The sequence below is a fragment of the Melanotaenia boesemani genome, chromosome 2 (assembly GCF_017639745.1).
Source record: "Melanotaenia boesemani isolate fMelBoe1 chromosome 2, fMelBoe1.pri, whole genome shotgun sequence".
In the NCBI taxonomy this organism is placed as follows: Eukaryota; Metazoa; Chordata; class Actinopteri; order Atheriniformes; family Melanotaeniidae; genus Melanotaenia; species Melanotaenia boesemani.
Window position 1 is genome coordinate 38,154,812 of NC_055683.1, and position 13,171 is coordinate 38,167,982.

Genomic DNA, 13,171 nt, shown 5'->3' on the forward strand with positions numbered 1-13,171 from the left:
TGGTTTTCGTCCCGGTCGTGGTACAGTGGACCAGCTATACCCCCCCTTTGGGGTCTTTGAGGGGGCATGGGAGTTTGCCTAACCAATCTACATGTGTTTTGTGGATTTGGAAAAGGCATTTGACCGCGTTCCCCGGGGACTTCTGTGGGGGGTACTCCGGGAGTATGGAGTGTCAGGCTCGCTTGTAAGAGCTGTCCGGTCCCTGTACGACCGGTGTCAGAGCTTGGTCTGCATTGCCGGCAGTAAATCAGAATCGTTTCCAGTGCGGGTAGGACTCCGCCAAGGCTGTCCTTTGTCACCGATTCTGTTCATAACTTTTATGGACAGAATTTCTAGGCGCAGCCGAGGTGTGGAGGGGATCCGGTTCGGTGGCCTCAGGATTGGGTCTCTGCTCTTTGCGGATGACGTGGTTCTGTTGGCTTCATCGGGACGTGATCTTCAGCTCTCACTGGAGTGATTCGCAGCCTAGTGTGAAGCGGCTGGGATGCGAATCAGCACCTCCAAGTCCGAGACCATGGTCCTCAGCCAGAAAAGGGTGGAGTGCTCTCTCCGGGTCTGCGATGGGGTCCTGCCCCAAGTGGAGGAGTTCACATATCTCGGGGTCTTGTTCACGAGTGAGGGAAGGATGGAGCGGGAGATCGACAGGCGGATCGGTGCGGCGTCCGCAGTGATGCGGGCTCTGCATCGGTCTGTCGTGGTGAAGAGAGAGCGGAGCCAAAAGGCAAAGCTCTCGATTTACCGGTCGATCTACGTTCCTATCCTCACCTATGGTCATGAGCTGTGGGTAATGACCGAAAGAACGAGATCTCGAATACAAGCGGCCGAAATGAGTTTCCTCCGCAGGGTGGCCGGGCTCTCCCTTAGAGATAGGGTGAGAAGCTCGGTGATCCTGGAGGGGCTCAGAGTAGAGCCGCTTCTCCTCCACATCGAGAGGAGCCAGATGAGGTGGCTCGGGCATCTGGTTAGGATGCCTCCTGGACGCCTCCCTGGTGAGGTGTTCCGGGCACGTCCCACCGGAAGGAGGCCCCGGGGCAGACCCAGGACACGCTGGACAGACTACATCTCTCGGCTGGCCTGGGAACGCCTCGGGATCCCTTCGGATAAGCTGGTGAATGTGGCCGGGGAGAGGGAATTCTGGTTTTCCCTGCTTAGGCAGCTGCCCCCGCGACCCGACTCCGGATAAGCGGAAGAAAATGGATGGATGGATGGATGAGTTTATATTATCCGATTAAGTAATATCGTATAACTTCTGAATTTATGCATTAACAGAGTCAGCAATTTTCCTGCCAGCATTCCTTCCTGGTTGTTGCTACAGCAACAGTGTTGATTTCGGCCTGGATGATGCGTATTGATTCTTCATTTTAAGAATACTTGACTACTTCTTCATGGTGAAGTGGCTGCTCTGCAGTGTTTCTCCTTGTCTGTGATTGGTCAGACACTGCAAACTCCGCCTCTTTTATGTGAACGTGCTCTGATCAGGATGGGAAAACCCTTGGTTGAATTACCAGCTTTGTAGTACCGCTTACCAGATCCTAAATGTCTTGGTAAGTTAAGAGAGAGATGTCCAGGGTATGTTAATCACGCCTCATCGTAAAGAACTCTGGACTTATATTGCTCCTGTGCAGCCATGATTAGCACCTCTGTGCTGTCCTTCCGTCCAGCTCTCTCTAACCATTGGAGGGACTTGTTCATATCCACCACTTCAGCTATCTGCCGATGGTACATCCCATGCAGGGGTTCTCCTCCCATGATGGTTCCTCCAACTCTTTTTTCCTCCAGTTTCCACTTTCTGAGGCCTTCACTAAGTGCTTCTTCCCTTGGGCCATCTTCCTGATGTATTTATGGAGCTTAGATGCTTCATCTTGGATAGTGGTCCTGATGCTCACTAGTCCTCTGACTCGCTCTTTGTGCTGAACAGAGCCTAGATGGTGGATTTGGGGTGGAACCCTCTATGCATGGTGAACAGCTTCTATGTTTTACTCTGATGTGGTGGAAACAGAAGTCATCTTGAATTAACCAATAGATGAGCATGTTTTCTTCTATTTTGTTTGTCACAAAAAATATGAGAGACCATGATACATATTTTCACTGGGAAAGCTGTTGTAGTTAAGTCGATTTATAATTACATCTTCCTGAAGATTCCCACCTCTAGCTGCCATGTGGTTGGCTGATTACATAATTAGTTTTAGCAGGAAGTTGAACATGTGGAGCTGATAAAGTGGACGGTGGTCATTTTCCTCTATGACATATTTTACCCTGAAGGTTAAAATCTAAACATTAATCCACTTTCAAGCATATAATAAAAATCCTGCAGCAGCAAATCAAGATGTGTCCACTTGATGGAGGTTCTGAAGGAGGTTCTGATGGAGGTTCTGATGGAGGTTCTGATGGAGCGGAACCAGAGCATCGTCACTGCTGCATGAACAGAACTGAATCCACTATAGCAGGTTTTGAACTGACTTTAAAATGAGGAGAAGATGGAGAAGAAAGCTGCAACTGTACTGCAAATACTACCTCCTACACACACACACACATGTGCACACACACGCTCTCCTCCCTCCCCTCTCATTTCTTGCAGTGAAGCAGACGGAGCTGCTGCAGCGACTCTGCATCAGAAATCAAACCATCACTGAATAGAGACTCCATCTTATTTTCTGTTTATCAAACCTTTATTCACCTCAGACTTCCTTCCTCTATCAGATTTATTTTCCTTTTCATTTTTCCGCTCCGTCCTACAACACTGGACCTGGATCAGACCTCCTGGAGCTCCTGCAGAGACACCATGAACCTCACCCTGCTGCTCACTGTGGACTGAGACCAGGTGAGCTCCTCATGTTGGAAATCTTTCATTTCCCGTGTTGGTGTGTAAAACGTGGTGGGTGTGTCAGCTGCACCACGCTTCCCTCCTGCCTTTTGTCTGCCTGTGATGCTGATGAATGTGGTGCATTTGTGGGTCCAGAGAGTGTGGGTTCGGTGGGTTCGCTATGAATAAAACAAAGCTGCTCGGTCTCTGCTGCTTTGCAGACTGAATCAGTTATTTTCTGCACAAGCGAGAATATTTCTGTTATGTTTCCAGCTCTGCTGCTTTTCTAGAAAACCCTGCAAAGAGCCGGGCATCACTTCCAGGATAGACACTAGAAGAGAATGTGATGACTTGGCTGCAGCCACGGCTGATTTCTTGGTTTGCTCAGGTCATGAAAAAAGAAAACATTTTAATTCTGTTTTGATGTGCAGAAAAACATCTGAGTCTGATGAAAAGATGAAAAGAAATGCTAATATAGTTCTTTATCTTGATTAAAAATTCAATGTTTTTTCCAACAGGACAGACTGAAAGATAATGAAGTACTAAAGAGGACATGTTTTGTTTTAAAAGGTTAAAAATGACTAATTTATTTTTTTATTAAATCTACTCAAACATTTAATGTAATGTCAAACTGGATCCTGCAGCTTTTATGTAAATGAGCTCAACTTAACAAGGTTCAACTGGATTAAAGTGAAGCTGCAGCAACATGGCTGCCTCCAAAATCTACTCTGTAATCAGTGATGAAGAGGAGGAGATAAACTCTCTGACCAGCAGACTGGAAGTAATTAACTTCCTGGAAGCTTTTTCTTTCTGATTTTTTTTATCAGCACAAAGAAAACAGATTCATGTTAGACAACAGAAGGAGAAGGAAATAAAAGACCCACGAGCTGCTAGCTGGTCTGGTTATAGCAGGTCCCTCCAGGACCAGAACATTCCTGGGTTAGAGGGCTACAGAGGTGGATTAGATAGTGTATGACTCATTCCAGCCCCACCAGTTAGACAGATTATATATAAGTGCTTGTTTTACATGTATTCACAGCCCACTAGGTTCAGTATTTAGGGCTGAATCACCACTAATTTCCTGAATCATTTTACAGATGTATGTAACACCAGTTTTTCTTAAAGATGTTCTCAGGTAACTATTTTTGTAAAACACTGAGTCTGTTTATATGAGCATCAAAATCTGATAAGTAGGAGTTATCAGATTACTGTAATAATCAGATTTTAGTGTTAGCTGCTAATGTGGGAAGAACAGTCTTAGCACTAGCTACTAATGTGAGAGCCTATGGTCTTAGTATTAGCTGCTAATGTGGCACCACACGATCTTAGTGCTAGCTGCTAATGTGGGAGCTTGCGGTCTTAGAAGTAGTTGCTAATGTGAGAACCCACGGTCTAAGCATTAGATCCTAATATGAGAGCCCGAGGTCTTAGCATCCTAATGTGGGAGCCCGCAGTCACAGCATTAGCAGCTAATGTGAGAGCCTACAGTCTTAGTGTTAGCTGCTAATGTGGGAGATTGCAGTATTAGCATTAGCTGCTAATATGCGGGGAGCATTGTCTTAGCAGTAGATCATAATGTGAGAGCCTGTGGTCTCAGCATTAGCTGATAATGTGGCACCACATGGTCTTAGTGTTAGCTTTGGATGTTATTTAATCTTGAAATTTGGCATAATTAGGGGTGTGTCCTTTTGATTGACAGGTATACAATAACTGCAGAAAAAAGGGAGAATGCAGCACAAACGTGGTTTTTAGCCGATTAACAATGCGCCTTAGCTTTAGCCCGCCTACCTCCGTTAGCTGGTTAGCTACCATTTCTCGGGGTTAGCTTGTTTAGCTCTTAGCTACAGGCAGCTCGGAGTTTGATGGTTGTCAACCATCCATCCCCACCTTCCCAGTCCCCCTCTCAGCTCCAGCTCTTTGCCCATTTTTGGATTTTCCGGGACTAACACCCGTTACGCTACCAAGATGGCGACAGTGGGAACGCCCAATGAGCTTCACTTTTGCTCTTCAGAAACCTACGGGTGACGTCACGGAGGCTCCCTCCATCTTTTATATACAGTCTATGGTGAGAGCGTTAGATACTAATGTGGGAGGTAATGAGCTGCTAAATAGTTTACAAAAGAATGTAATCCACTGGTAACACTCGTTCCAACTCCTCATTGAGAAAAGTAGCTATTGGCTGTCCTAGAAGTCGCTAAATGAGGTAATCAACTAATTTGCATAACTGACCTGGTACTAAGAGCTTTGTTCTTCTCATGGTGGTGAGAACAAGAAAAATGTTAATTAGTTCGGTAATTGCATCCTTCATTAGAAGCTTCGTCCAGGCCAAGGCGGGGATTACTTCTGGAGTCTGGGTCTTTATGTGCAATATAGATTAGCACAGTTATGTCAGACTTAAAGTGGCTCTATTATGCTCTTTTCAGGCTAATTTATTTTAATATGTGAGTCCACAGGGGCAGGAATTAAACCAGCATTTTATTTATTTTATATTGATCCTCTCCGTAGACCCTTCCGCCCTGAGCCCCACCTCCCCCTGATGTAGGCTGCCTCTGATTGGTCAACTGCCACGAGTAGCTGTTGGAAGCATGCACATTAACTGTTTTCGTCATAGAAACGCCAGCAGAACTCGTAAACACACTGGAGTAATATAAATACTCTAAACAATGTCGACACAAAATATACAGCCGTACATGTTTGAGCCCAAAAACAAGAGTGAACACCTCAGCAACCTGCAGCAAGGAATGCAGCAGGAAATATCTGTTTGGTAAATACTCTGCTTACCAGCTTTAGTCCCATACAACATTGTTTACCATCCTTCACTCACCTTATATATTTGTACATGCCCCTGTTAATAGGTGTACATTTGGCAATTGTACCACAATGCTAACAGGTGGAAAACGTCTCATGCCAAGAAATAGATAAGCTAATGATGCTATTTGCTAACACTTTCATTCATTTTGATTAGCTTTATTTCCAGCCTCTCTATGTAATCAGTTGTTTTACGTGGCTAATCTGCAGGATGTTTTTAGCCTGGTTGCTATGTCTGTAGCATTTCCATCTACAGTATTGATCACTAACTTTCTGGTCATCATTACATGTGTGTTACCTGCTGGTAGTGATCAAGTAAAGTAGGCATGGGTTAATTCCTTTAGTTTGACTGTTGCTCACATACTATTAAAAAAAAAAGGCAACTTATTTGTTTTACTTACAGCTTGTGGCTCAGGATCAGAGACGTGGTCCTTGATTGTAGGAACAGACCCTCCTTTCAGCTTAAGCATGGTAGTAGATCCCTCGTTGTACTGGCCCTTATTCATCCAGCAGTCTTTGGTGAAGTGCCGGTCACAAATGTAAATGTTGGTGCATCTTGGGCTGGCTCTCAAAAACAAACTCCATTCCTGAAGGAACCATTGTTTCCTTCAGGAATTTAAACAAGTGCAGCTTTCCCTCACAGCCAAAGAAGCATTTCTTGTGACATGTTGATACTGAAAACATTGCAGTGTCCACTGTGAAGTCTTCTGTGGCAGAAGTGCCTCACAACTCTGCTCAGTGTGAGGCAGAAGTTCTGCCTCAACATGCGTTTATGTGATGAAAAACAGCACAGTTCGCTTGTCTGATGAGTATTCAACACCATAACACTGTAGAAAGCTCAGAAACGTCCAGATAGCAGAATAGGGCCCCTATAATGAGAAACTTCATCTATGCCAGGACGGGGTTGTACAGATGGCGACGTCTTTGTCTGCCACATAAAGATCAACCGAAACTGTTCTTTAGGTGTATATGTATTTTATTTCTTTGCTCTTTTTTTTAAAAGAAAAGAAAGTTTGAACAATTTAACACTAACACAATTAACTTTTATGTTTGTTAATCAGCTCTAATGTTAGTGGGATTTATTCTGGACACGAATAAAAATATTTACAATAACTTGGATTTTTGTCAAACATAAATAACAGGTTACTGGAGGTTGCCATCACCTTTACAGCCTAATTCAGAGGAGCAGAAAAAAATTAGAGTATAAGCATTTATACCTGGATTTAATAATAAAAGTATTTTTATGAAGTGAGTCTGATGGGAAAAGAACCTTGTTTGCAGATAAACTTTGGCAGGAAAATGAGGCGCTATATTCATCCAAAACAAATTAAATACAAAGATCAAAACAAAAAGATGAAATATTTCAGTTACACCCTAAAAGCCACAGAAAATGACTGATTTAATCTGAAATTAACATAATCAAAGCTCAGACTCTTTATGCTGCTGAAATACACTCTGATGACTTTTCCATCCCTCCATCCCGTCACACCTGGACACCTTAATGTCCAACACTGCGTCACTAATCCGCTGTAAGAGGAACAAAAGCGACAACAGGTTAATTATTGTGAGATTCGACAATTAAGACCCAAACTGCTGAAATGAGCTGTCTCTCAACTCCCACAAAGTCAATAAAGACAAAAATGAGAGCTTTCTAAAACTGCTATTAAAGTTTAACAGATTCATATTTTTCTGATATTTTTCCTGCATAAATATCTTAGACAACTTCAGCCCTGCTCAAAACTACCAAACATTAAAAGATTTAGGGGATTTTGATGACTTCCTGTTACTGTAGTTTTTTATGATAAAGGAAAAAATTTGCTGTATTTTCCATAAAACTAAACTTTGGTGGCCAGGAGATTATTTCTGAATCTGCCATAAACATGTTAATAATTACCTGAATTTTTTACTTTGATGCATAATTAATTTTTGGGTAGCATTAAATTTAAAATTTACCACCCTCTTAAGTCATTAAGGACAAAAACATCCACTTTCAAAATCAAAACATAACGGATAAATTATTTTCTTCTTTGTTTGGTTTAAATCTGTTGTTAAACATCCGATTTGAACAATCACATACTGAATAATAATTAGAATTTCAACCCCTTAATGCCACTTTGATTACATCATGCTAATAGTTTTATGAATAAAATTAATTATTTTTCATATAACAACTATTCAGGGCAATTAAAATTTTTAATTTGGTGCTACACGTAAAATAATTTTGCATCAAAGTTAATCTTTTGGCAAATCCTCAATATGTCCATGAGTGATTTGGAAATAATTCCCCAGCCCCCTCAAATCTGTTTTATGGGAAATAATGCATATTTATGGTTTGTTTTTTGTTTTTTTGTGAGATGAAGTCAGCAAACTGGAATCTAAAAGGATAAAATCTTTGAATGTTTGTTAGTATTGAGCTGGACTGAAGTTGTTTCAAAGGTTATGCAAAAAAAAAAATATATATATATATATATATATAGTGTTCTGCCAACCTATTACAAGTATTACACACTGAACACACTGAATTCACAAAAACCTGTGCCATATACCCTAAATCAGACAAAATACTGCCCAAAAGAAGCGATTCTAACCTGATCACCTAAACGTTTGGTGAAATTACACAGAAGAAAAACAACAGTAGAACTCAGGGTTATGTTTAATAGTGAAAGTAACAAGATTTCCACATGAACTATCTGAAAGAACTCAAGGGACTGGGACTGAACAGCTGTGTAGCTATAAGAAAACCACTAATCAGTGAGGATAACCAGAGAAAAAGGCTTCAGTTTGCTAGGAAGCAAAAGGACTGGATTCTGGAGCAATGGAAGGTCATGTGGTCTGATGAGTCCAGGTTTACCCTGTTCCAGATTGATGGGAGCATCAGGATAAGAAGAGAGGCCAATGAAGTGATGCAGACATCATGCCTAGTGCCTGTGGGGTTATAGGCTGATTCCTGTTCTAGTCTGAAAGTTTGGCCACAGTGCTGAGCCTTTGGGAGTGCATCTCCAGCACAAATGATTGACACAAAGAGAGATAATATCCTAATGTCAGAGCAGGTGTCTGGTAACGAGTCATACATGGTCACATAAACAAATAAACGTGTATTGGTTGATAAATGTGAGATTACGTTGCTCTGCAGGTGTTTCACACATCTGACAGGATTTTTTCCTGGAGCTGCTGAGGTCATGTCCATCAGCTCAGAGCAGATGAACATGATGAGCTTCTCTGTAAACTGACTCCCTGCCTGCAGCTCTTAATTCACTCAGCTGGATTTCTTCTTGTAAAACTGACCCGGTAGGAGTAAAATCAGTGATCCCACCTCCTGATGTGACCAGCTGCTCTGTCCAGCAGTGTGAAATGATTTCCCCCGAGGCCTTCGTCAGCTTCATAACTGCTTCCACAACAAGAACCTCGACAGTTTATTACTCTCCAGCTGCTTCTGTTTCTAACATTTTGGAGTTTCCAGTAACTCAAACGCCACTGCCCACATACTTTCTCTGTGCTTTACGGCAGCATGGTTGTTAGCCAAAACCTTTCTTGTAAAAGTCCTAAACAACATCTATCTAAACCCAGTCAGCAACAGAAGGTCGGTTCTGGTTCTGGTAGAGCTCAGAGCTGCTTTAGACACAGTTGACCAGAACTTCCTGTTAGGCCGACTGGAAAATTAGGTGTGAATCTCCGGTCCAGTTTGTTTCAATGCCAATATTTTTCTCTTGAAAGCCAAGACTTGAGAAAATGATGCAGATAAGAAAAGGCTTGGTCACTGTTGATCTGTGTGTTATTTCTACAAAGTTCTGTTAGTAATAAATTCTGTTTTCTTCTTCTGGTCGGCCTTTATGCTGCTATATCTATTGATACATTCATTTTATTTTTTAGCCTCATAATCTGACAACTGAGGCTGTCCTGAAAACATGTCTGCATGCTGACTGGATTAAAAGCTCCAGCTTCTACAGGTTGGTTTATATATATATATATATATATATATATATATATATATATATATATATATAAAAGACAGAAATAACAAAAACTTGCTTAGAGTTTTAAGAGTTAAATTGCTGTCCATCTTTTAAGACTTCACGAGGAACCTGGACCAGTGAACAACTGGAAACAGTAACAGATGTTGGATGAGCTTCAACCAGCTGTAGTAGAGTTAGATTAAGCTTCATGTGGTCTGAAAACACCCGATCGTGATACTGAAGGGGGCTCAGTAACATCAGTCCCTGTCAATCATCCCACTGCTGCAGCTGTGTGATGAAACATCTTCAGCAGCACGAACCTGTAACTTCTGTGTTCAGCGGCTGATCTGAGGATTATTCTGTTAATACGTTCCACAACAACTTGTGTTTGGTTTTAATCTGCAGTGCAGGAACACACTGAGTCAGACCGGACTGTGAGAGCCAAGCAGCGCTGCAGTGTTCGGCCCTCAGGGAGGGATGATACCGCTAATCAATCACCTGCTGGCAGCTCATTACAATACTCAGGGTGTAAGAGCTGCGACGGAGCTTTCTCCAGACCTGCAGCTCAGATCAATGAATCCGGCCATCGATCCGAGGTCTTTATGAAACCACTGCTGATCAAACAGTTGCAGAAGCTCTCCTTTATGTGGGAGATGTGCTGAGATAAATAAATATTTGTTTTAATACCAGCCAGATTCATGTATGTAAACTTCTTAAAGCAACTATTTAAGATGAATTTCATCACATAAAAATGCAGTTAGAAGACCTTTAATCTAATTCTGTGTTGGTTAGTCTAACCACAGGTTCCAGTTAATTTGCAATACTGTTTTGTAAGAAAAATAAAAACAGAATTCAGTGATTTCCACATCTCAGCAAGTAATATTTCATTCCCACTAGAAGACAAACAATATGTCAGATAATGAAACTCAGACATTTCAACATTTGATGGAAAATATGAGCTGATAGTGAATCTAATGCAGCAACACGTCTGTAAAAAGTAGTTCCAGGGTGATGTTCAGCGCGGTGTAAAAAGTAGTTCCAGGGTGATGTTCAGCACGGTGTAAAAAGTAGTTCCAGGGTGATGTTCAGCGCGGTGTAAAAAGTAGTTCCAGGGTGATGTTCAGCACGGTGTAAAAAGTAGTTCCAGGGTGATGTTCAGCGCGGTGTAAAAAGTAGTTCCAGGGTGATGTTCAGCGCGGTGTAAAAAGTAGTTCCAGGGTGATGTTCAGCACGGTGTAAAAAGTAGTTCCAGGGTGATGTTCAGCACGGTGTAAAAAGTAGTTCCAGGGTGATGTTCAGCATGGTGTAAAAAGTAGTTCCAGGGTGATGTTCAGCACGATGTAAAAAGTAGTTCCAGGGTGATGTTCAGCACGGTGTAAAAAGTAGTTCCAGGGTGATGTTCAGCACGGTGTAAAAAGTAGTTCCAGGGTGATGTTCAGCACGGTGTAAAAAGTAGTTCCAGGGTGATGTTCAGCACGGTGTAAAAAGTAGTTCCAGGGTGATGTTCAGCACGGTGTAAAAAGTAGTTCCAGGGTGATGTTCAGCATGGTGTAAAAAGTAGTTACAGGGTGATGTTCAGCACGGTGTAAAAAGTAGTTCCAGGGTGATGTTCAGCATGGTGTAGCATCTCCTCTTCTTCTGACAACTGTCTGGAAACGTCTGGGAAGTGAGGAGACCAGTTGCTGGAGTTCTAGGAGAGGAATGTTGTCCCATTCTGGTCTGATGCAGGATTCTAGCTGCTCTACAGTCCTGGACCTTGGTTGCTGGATTTCTGCTTCCATGATGCTCCAGATGTTGTGCATTGGTGAAAGGTCTGGACTGCAGGCAGGCCAGTTCAGCAGCTGGACTCTTCTCCTGTGAAGCCATGCTGTTGTAGTGATGGAGCTTCAACCACAAGACTGCTTCATGGACTACCAGCTGTAGACTGTGCACAAAACATTCCAAGCTTGGCACATTTAGTTGATTCTTTGCTTTTTCATATTGGCTGCATTATCTTAAAAAAAAAAAAAATAACAACGTGGACCTTCTGTTTGTCTAACTTCCAGTCCTGCAGCATATCTTGCGTGGCGTTCATGATCGCATTAGCTGTATGTGAGCCTCTGAACTTGCTTGCAAGTAACATAACTCTTTTCAGTGTAAAGTCAGGACTGACCTAATGCACGGTCAGACTTAACAATGACAACAAATGGTGGTCTGAGCTCCAAATATTGGTCGTGAAACTAAGAGCATTAGTTTTTTCCACCTGTGCAGCAATACACTGCCTAACTTAGTTGTGCATCTGCTGAAGAACTTTGAGTAATGGCACCTGGGGATAATGTAGTGAGGTCTGAGGTGCTCAATTAAACATCAAAATCCAAAATTACTCACCACTGACGGTGGCTGGTCATCAAGCCCAATAAACTCTGCAATCTTTCGGCTTATCCCTAATGCTCTTTTACCGTCCCATGGAAGTTTATCATGCCTTGCAAATGACTCTGACAATGTTGGTTGTTTGAGTGAGCTAGTGGTTGGTTCTTTCTTCGCTGTGAAGGTATCGAGAAAATACTCATGTAGCTCTACATGATGATTTTCAAGTGCTTATTGAGGTTAGACGTGTTGAATCTTCTGGTCTCCGTGCCACCACATGAAATTGTGCATTACACTTTTTGCATTCCGCAGTTGTATCTTTCTCAGATTTCCGAGAAAAATATTCCCAAACAGCTGACATTATCCAAGTTTTTCTTGTCCTTGACACTCACTCTGTTGTGATCACGTGGGCTATGCATGCAGTGTGGCCCAGTCAGGAAGAACTGTTTGAAAGAAAAGCTGGAATGGATTTCCTGGATTGGCACGCATGGATTGGTAAATTTTGACGCACTCCAATCCAATCCACGTTTTTTAACAGACATCGGCCAGATATCCTGGTAGTGGATCGGGACAGCCCTAGTTTCCAGTAGAGAATCACGTATGCTTTTAATGCAGAAGATCGCCAGCATCCAGCTTTGTCCCATGCACACAGAGATTCCTCCAGATTCTGTTAATCTGTAGATGATGTTACACACTGTAGATGGTCTAAGGAACATTTTTCTGAAATTGTTCCAGAATTTTTAGAGCCAGTTTGTCTCAGGTTGGTGAAGCTCTGTCCATCTTTCCATCTGAGAGACTCTGCCTCTCTAAAATGCTCCTTTTATATCCAGTCATGTTACTGACCTGATGCCAATTAACATGATTAGTTGTCAAATGCTCATCCAGTTGTTTCTGATTTGTACCAGTTACTTTTCCAGCCTTCCATTGCTTCCGATCCAACTTTTTACCAACGTGTTGCTGCATCAGATTCACTATCAGCTCATATTTTCCATCACATGGTGAAATGTCTCCATTTCATCTGATATGTTGTTTATTTTCTACTGGGAATAAAATAAAATCTGAACATTTTTTCCTGCTGCACATCACATTTTAATGAAGGTTAATTTTAGTTGAACATTTCATTTTGTAAATGAACTGTAGCTGTATAAAACATTCAGAGATTAATAATTAAATCCCTTCCAGGTGATTTAGTGATTCAGTCAGGGGTGATGTCTGTGACACAGAACTGAAATATGTGAAATTATGCAGGAAGGTTTGACAG

The 13,171-nt window shown here is 42.2% G+C and overlaps 1 protein-coding gene across 1 annotated transcript in view; it reads left to right on the top strand.

Annotated features, from left to right (window-relative positions):
- The first annotated feature begins 2,594 nt into the window (after positions 1-2,594).
- LOC121634674 (trafficking regulator of GLUT4 1) overlaps positions 2,595-13,171 on the top strand; it is a 21,930-nt gene continuing 11,353 nt past the window's right edge. Inside the window, exon 1 of the mRNA XM_041977530.1 lies at positions 2,595-2,821. The gene's annotated coding sequence lies outside the window, so the exon portion shown is untranslated. The remainder of the gene's footprint in view (positions 2,822-13,171) is intronic.